At 44.3% G+C, this 7,500-nt stretch overlaps 1 non-coding gene across 1 annotated transcript; it reads right to left on the bottom strand.

The window, feature by feature from the left end:
* Nucleotides 1-6,992: 6,992 nt before the first annotated feature.
* TRNAE-UUC (transfer RNA glutamic acid (anticodon UUC)) lies at nt 6,993-7,064 on the bottom strand. Its single transcript has one exon. It is a non-coding gene; the product is annotated as a tRNA-Glu (tRNA).
* Nucleotides 7,065-7,500: the final 436 nt, after the last annotated feature.

The following is a 7,500-nucleotide window of genomic DNA, read 5'->3' as shown; positions in this document are numbered from 1 at the left end:
TAGTAACCCGATGTTTATCTTAGTTACGTGCAGGAAGCCCACACTTTCCCGCTCAGCTCGCTCCACCCCCTCCTGCCCGCGGCATGTACACATACACACACATACACAAACACACACACACACATCCACCCCCCCCCCTCGCTCGCTCGCTCGGCTTACCTGCGGTGATGAAGTCCCGCCATCCCGACCTCAGCGCTGTCACTGTCCTCCATGGCCGCCGCTTGTCACATCACCTATCGCTTCCGACCCGAGACTGACTAGCGGTGACGTCACGGACCTCTCGCGATACTTGGTGTGAAGGCGCCGGGCGGTCATTGACCTCAGTGACAGGGGCTGTCAGTGTGCTGGAGATCAGCGCAGGTAATGTACCTCACTGACAGCAGCACTTGTCACCCCCCTGCAGTGACCTGGGCTGACCCATTGATGTTAGCTCAGGTCACTGCATTGCTCTCCCAGCCAATGGGGAACATCCTGCTCTTCATTGACTGGGACAGTGTGCATCGTCATGGCAACCCCTTGGATTACACCAGACCTGGATTTGTTTTTCAATCTAATAAATTGGTTAAAGAGGGAATGTTTTGGGGAGTGTTTTTTCAAATAAAAATGTGTTTGTCGTGTATTTTTTTTTTATTACTGACTGGGTTGGTGATGTCGGGTATCTGATAGACGCCTGACCTCACCAACCCCAGGGCTTGATGCCAGGTGACATTACACATCTGGTATTAACCCCAAATATTACCCCGTTTGCCACCGCACCAGGGCGCGGGATGAGCTGGGGCGAAGCACCAGGATTGGCGCATCTAATGGATGCGCCACTTCTGGGGCGGCTGCGGCCTGCTATTTTTAGGCTGGGGAGATTCCAATAACCATGGACCTCCCTAGTCTGAGAATATCAGGCCCCAGCTGTCTGCTTTACCTTGGCTGGTGATCCAATTTTGGGGGACCCCTACGTGTTTTTTTTTTCAATTATTTATTTAATTTAAAATAACAGCGTGGGGTGCCCTCAGTTTTGGATTACCAGCCAAGGTGAGGTTGCCAGCTGTGGTCTGCAGGCTGCAGCCGTCTGCTTTACCCTAGCTGGCTACAAAACTAGGGGGAACCCTATGTCATTTTTTTTTCATTTTTTTGGCTAAATACAAAGCTAAGCACCCCTTAGTGCCACATGAAAGGTACCAAAGGGTGTTCCACTTTTTCTCCATTTTTTTCTCCACTTTCTCTCCACTTTTTCTCCACTTTTTCTCCATTTTTTTCTCCACTTATTCTCCACTTTTTCTCCTCTTATTCTCCACTTTTTCTCCACTTTTTCTCCACTTTTTCTCCTCTTATTCTCCACTTTTTCTCCACTTTTTCTCCACTTTTTCTCCACTTTCTCCACTTTTTCTCCACTTTTTTCTCCACTTTTTCTCCTCTTATGCTCCACTTTTTCTCCTCTTAATCTCCACTTTTTCTCCACTTTTTCTCCACTTTTTTCTCCACTTTTTCTCCTCTTATGCTCCACTTTTTCTCCACTTTTTCTCCACTTTTTCTCCACTTTTTCTCCTCTTAATCTCCACTTTTTCTCCTCTTATGCTCCACTTTTTCTCCACTTTTTCTCCACTTTTTCTCCACGTTTTCTCCACTTTTTTCTCCACTTTTTCTCCTCCTATGCTCCACTTTTTCTCCACTTTTTCTCCACTTTTTCTCCACGTTTTCACCACGTTTTCTCCACTTTTTTCTCCACTTTTTCTCCTCTTATGCTCCACTTTTTCTCCACTTTTTCTCCACTTTTTCTCCACTTAATCTCCACTTTTTCTCCACTTTTTCTCCACTTTTTCTCCACTTTTTCTCCACTTTTTCTCCACTTTTTTCTCCACTTTTTCTCCACTTTTTCTCCTCTTATGCTCCACTTTTTCTCCACTTTTTCTCCACTTTTTCTCCACTTTTTCTCCTCTTATGCTCCACTTTTTCTCCACTTTTTCTACACTTTTTCTCCACTTTTTCTCCACTTTTTCTCCACTTTTTTCTCCACTTTTTCTCCACTTTTTCTCCTCTTATGCTCCACTTTTTCTCCACTTTTTCTCCACTTTTTCTCCACGTTTTCTCTACTTTTTTCTCCACTTTTTCTCCTCTTATGCTCCACTTTTTCTCCACTTTTTCTCCACTTTTTCTCCTCTTAATCTCCACTTTTTCTCCACTTTTTCTCCACTTTTTCTCCACTTTTTCTCCACTTTTTCTCCACTTTTTTCTCCACTTTTTCTCCACTTTTTCTCCTCTTATGCTCCACTTTTTCTCCACTTTTTCTCCACTTTTTCTCCTCTTATGCTCCACTTTTTCTCCACTTTTTCTCCTCTTAATCTCCACTTTTTCTCCTCTTATGCTCCACTTTTTCTCCACTTTTTCTCCACTTTTTCTCCTCTTATGCTCCACTTTTTCTCCACTTTTTCTCCTCTTATGCTCCACTTTTTCTCCACTTTTTCTCCACTTTTTTCTCCACTTTTTCTCCTCTTATGCTCCACTTTTTCTCCACTTTTTCTCCACTTTTTCTCCACTTTTTCTCCACTTTTTCTCCACTTTTTTCTCCACTTTTTCTCCACTTTTTCTCCTCTTATGTTCCACTTATTCTCCACTTTTTCTCCACTTTTTCTCCACTTTTTCTCCACTTTTTCTCCTCTTATGCTCCACTTTTTCTCCACTTTTTCTCCACTTTTTCTCCTCTTATGCTCCACTTTTTCTCCACTTTTTCTCCACTTTTTTCTCCACTTTTTCTCCTCTTATGCTCCACTTTTTCTCCACTTTTTCTCCACTTTTTCTCCACTTTTTCTCCACTTTTTCTCCACTTTTTTCTCCACTTTTTCTCCACTTTTTCTCCTCTTATGTTCCACTTATTCTCCACTTTTTCTCCACTTTTTCTCTACTTTTTCTATGGTCGGTCTACCCATTAGCTCTGCCATGCATAGTGTAGCTCTACACCTACTGCACATGTTACTTTATGATTGACATCTCTTTCGTACCAGAGCTGTCTAAGTCTACTCTGACCCCATATTTGTCATTACTATATTGTCCTTGTACTGTATTATGACATTTGTATCATGTGTTTCATTTCTTGCTGTGTTGCAATTTTTTTGCTGCATCCCAATTGTACCTCTACATTGTTCGAGTTTATGTTATTGTTCTCTCACTCTTATGTGATACTGATTATTGTCATTTTTCATGATTACATGCAGATAAGTCCAATCTGACGAAGGCTCAGGCCGAAACGTCATTTGTAACTTGTTTTGGACAAAAACATATATGCTTATGAAAAAAAATTTTTCTTAATACGGACCAATAAAGAGTGATTTTGCATTACTATCCGTTGTGACTTACTGACTTAGTCTGGGAGATATAGAGTGCCGAGGTTACTCACTAATTTTATCTATTATTACCTCTGAGCACCTATATACCAGTGAGCAGAGCTTCCTCTACAGTAGTTCTCCTGATTAGGCATGCCCTTACCTCATGAGCAGGGCATTGCAGCTTTGGTAGCAACCATTACGACATGGACTCTGCTGCTGTGGACCCGGGGAGAGTGAGTGCAGATTCATTGCACCCACACTCCTCACATGAAGGGTCCGCACTCCTAGAAAATGGGGGATACGTTCCCTGAGTGTCTCCCCCCCATATTCTAGACGGTCCAGAGTCGTCGTGGGACCCCTTTATTTTTTTTCTTACAATAAATTGGTGAAAGAGGAAATGTTTTGGGGACTGTTTTTTCAAATAAATTTCTTTTGTCGATTTTTTGTTTTTGTTAGTACTGACAGTTTATGATGTTGGGTATCTAATAGACGCCATGACATCACAAACTGCTGGGCTTGATCTCAGGTGACTTTACAGCTAGTATCAACCCGATTTATTACCCCGTTTGCCACTGCACCAGGGCACGGGATGAGCTGGGGTGAAGCGCCAGGATTGGCGCATCTAGTGGATGCGCCACGTCTGGGGTGCCTGCGGCCTGCTATTTTTAGGCTGTGAAGGCCCAATAACTATGGACCTTCCCACCCTGAGAATACCAGACCACAGCTGTCCGCTTTACCTTGGCTGGTGATCCAATTTGGGGGGTCCCCTACTTTTATTGTGTAATTATTAATATTTATAAAATAATTATAAAAAAGAGCCTGAGGGGACCTCCACATTGGATCCCCAACCACGGTAAAGCTGCCAGCTGTGGTTTTCAGGCTACAGCCGTCTGCTTTACCCTAGCTGGCTATCAAAAATGGGGGGACCCAACGTAATTTTTTTTTTTTAACTATTTTTTAAATAGAAAAAATTAATGGGCTTCCCTGTATTTTGATTGCCAACCAAGGTAACGGCAGGCAGATGGGGGTGGCAACCCATAGCTGTCTGCTTTATCTGCGCTGAGAATCAAAAATACCGCGGAGCGCTACGTCATTTTTTTAAAGATTTATTTTTACAGCACTGTGATGTCCAGCAATCAAAATACAGGGAAGCCCATTTTATTTTTAGTTATTTAAATAAATAATTAAAAAAAATATATGTTAGCTCCCACTGCATTTTTTGTATTGCTAGCTAAGGGTAATCCAAGCAGCTACTGGCTGCTAACCCCCACTGCTTGGTGTTACCTTCACTGGCAATGGAAAATCCAGGGAAGCATTTTTTTTTTTTTTTGCCAAAAAGCTACAAAAAAAGGACGTGAGCTTCGCCATATTTTTGTATGCTAGCCAGGTATAGCAGGCAGGTGCTGGAAGAGTTGGATACAGCGCCAGAAGATGGCGCTTCTATGAAAATGCCATTTTCTGAGGTGGCTGCAGACTGCAATTCGCAGCAGTGGGGCCCAGAAAGCTCAGGCCAACCGGTGGTGCGGATTCCAATCCCAGCTGCCTAGTTGTACCTGGCTGGACACAAAAATGGGGCAAAGCCTACGTCATTTGTTTTCTAATTATTTCATGAAATTCATGAAATAATAAAAAAAGGGCTTCCCTTTATTTTTGGTTCCCAGCCGGGTACAAATAGGCAACTGGGGGTTGGGGGCAGCCGTACCTGCCTGCTGTACCTGGCTAGCATACAAAAATATGGCGAAGCCACATAATTTTTTCAGGGGGCAAAAAACTTCTGCATACAGTCCTGGATGGAGTATGCTGAGCCTTGTAGTTCTGCAGCTGCTGTCTGTCTGTATGGAGAAGAGCAGACAGCAGCTGCAAAACTACAAGGCTCAGCATACTCCATCCAGGACTGCATGCAGAAGTTTTTTGCCCACCAAAAAAATGACGTGGGCTTCGCCATATTTTTGTATGCTAGCCAGGTACAGCTGGCAGCCACGGGCTGCCTCCAACCCCCAGTTGCCTATTTGTACCCGGCTGGGAACCAAAAATATAGGGAAGCCCGTTTTTTTTAATTATTTCACTTATTTCATGAAATAATTAAAAAACAAATGACGTGGGCTTCGCCCTATTTTTGTGTCCAGCCGGGTACAACTAGGCAGCTGGGGATTGGAATCCGCAGCACAGGTTAGCCCGAGGTTTGTGGGCGCCTCTGCTGCGGATTTCAGTCCGCAGCCGTCCCAGAAAATGGCGCTCTCATAGAAGCGCCATCATCTGGCACTGTATCCAACTCTTCCAACAGCCCTGGAGCCGGGTGGCTTGTTGGGTAATCATGAGTTAATACTGGCTTTGTTTTACCAGCCAGTATTAAGCCAGAGATTCTTAATGTCAGGCACGTTTGACCCGGCCATTAAGAATCTCCAATAAAGGGTTAAAAGAAGACACCACACAGAGAAAAAATACTTTAATAGAAATAAATACACAGACACATTAGAGACTCCATCTTTATTACCCCCTGTCAGCCCTCCACGATCCTGCTCTTCTGTCTTCTTTCTTTCTAGTGTAGTAGTAGTGACGATTGTAGTGAGGGGCATCACTTGGGGCTGGGGAACCTCCATCCTAACTACAATGCTCACTACAATCGGGAAGCAGCGTGCAGCCTTCACTCCGTGAGTGATCACTGCTGGCTGCTAGCGGTAACAGCGGTAACGCTGACAGACGCGTTACCATAGCAACGGTGCTCCCGGAGCCGCGGTTAGCGGTGACGTCACCGCTAACTGCGTTGCTATGGCAACGGTGATCTCCGTTAATGACCGGCTGTGTCAGCCGGTCCCTAACGGAACGGGGAGTCGACCGTGTGCTAGAGCATGTCGCCGGTACACGGCGATACACATATGTGCACCGTGTACCGGAGAGATGCACTCGCAGGTCCTACATGACGTGTCATAGTCATGTGACCAGTCTGTAGCCAATGAGATAATAGCCACGTGACTGGTCACATGGCTATTTTGACGTCACGATAGGTCCTGATTCTCTGCTGGCAGTGCAGGTCACCGGGAGGATTCAGCGATCATCGGATGGAATAGCGGCAGGAGACAGAGTGCAGAAGGGATCGCGAGGACCGGTAAGTGTTATGGCAATGTTTATTAACTGTTTGTGTACATTTATAATGCATTTTTATGTGTTTGTGATTGCCTCCCATTATAGCCTATACGTTCGAGTTCGGTTCGTAGAACGTTCGACGAACCGAACTCGAACGGGACCCCCGTTCGGCGAACCGGCCTCGAGCCGAACCGGGACCGGTTCGCTCATCTCTAGTTAGGAGCTAGTGGCTTATTCTGATGGTTATGAGGTTTTCCCTCAGATAGGGTACAGTTCACTCCTTTTCTTTGACTAGGGAGCTTGAGAACTTTGCCATTCAGTTGTTAAATTCTACAGATTAGAATGGAAATTGGAGGCCAAAGGACAGGCCATACGAGTTGTTGAGTTCCTCGACGTTTTGAAGTAAAAAAGGATAGTTGAGAATAGTTTGAGCTATGAAACCTATAAATGTGTTGTGCTAGAGTTAGAAATGAAGTGCCAAGACCCTAACGTTTTGCAATTTTGGCTGCAAAGTGCAAATTTTACCTGAATGCTTTTTTATGCAAACAACTGTGTCTGCCTTTGAATGTCAGAGATTATACAGAAAAAGCAGCATTCCCATACCGGGAGTCGAACCCGGGCCGCCTGGGTGAAAACCAGGAATCCTAACCGCTAGACCATATGGGAAGAGTTGTTCTCTCAAGACGTTCTCAATGTGAAAAAAGAACTTAATTGCTTTGAGTAAGTAAGTTTGGCACATCCTTGCTAGAAGCTTGCCTCGTTAGCGCAGTAGGTAGCGCGTCAGTCGCATAATCTGAAGGTCGTGAGTTCGATCCTCACACGGGGCACTATGCTTTAGATATTTTGTCTCCATCTTGACTAGACAGCCAGAACTGTATCCTCTCAGTACCAAAAAACGTCAGATATAAAGGAAGGGGGTTTTGGATCCTTTGAAACCAAATAGTTAAAAGTCAAAAGTAAAAATGATTTGTGATATGAATTCAAATGGAGTATTGAGCAAAAGAATGGAATGAATGTCCAAAATCTATTGTGGTCAGCATTTTTTGCTGCAAAGAGCAAATCCAAGCTAGACTGACTGTATGCATGGCTTGTGTCGACCTTT

This window comes from Anomaloglossus baeobatrachus, chromosome 4, assembly GCF_048569485.1.
Source record: "Anomaloglossus baeobatrachus isolate aAnoBae1 chromosome 4, aAnoBae1.hap1, whole genome shotgun sequence".
Lineage (NCBI taxonomy): Eukaryota > Metazoa > Chordata > Amphibia > Anura > Aromobatidae > Anomaloglossus > Anomaloglossus baeobatrachus.
This window is presented reverse-complemented; position numbering and strand designations above follow the sequence as displayed.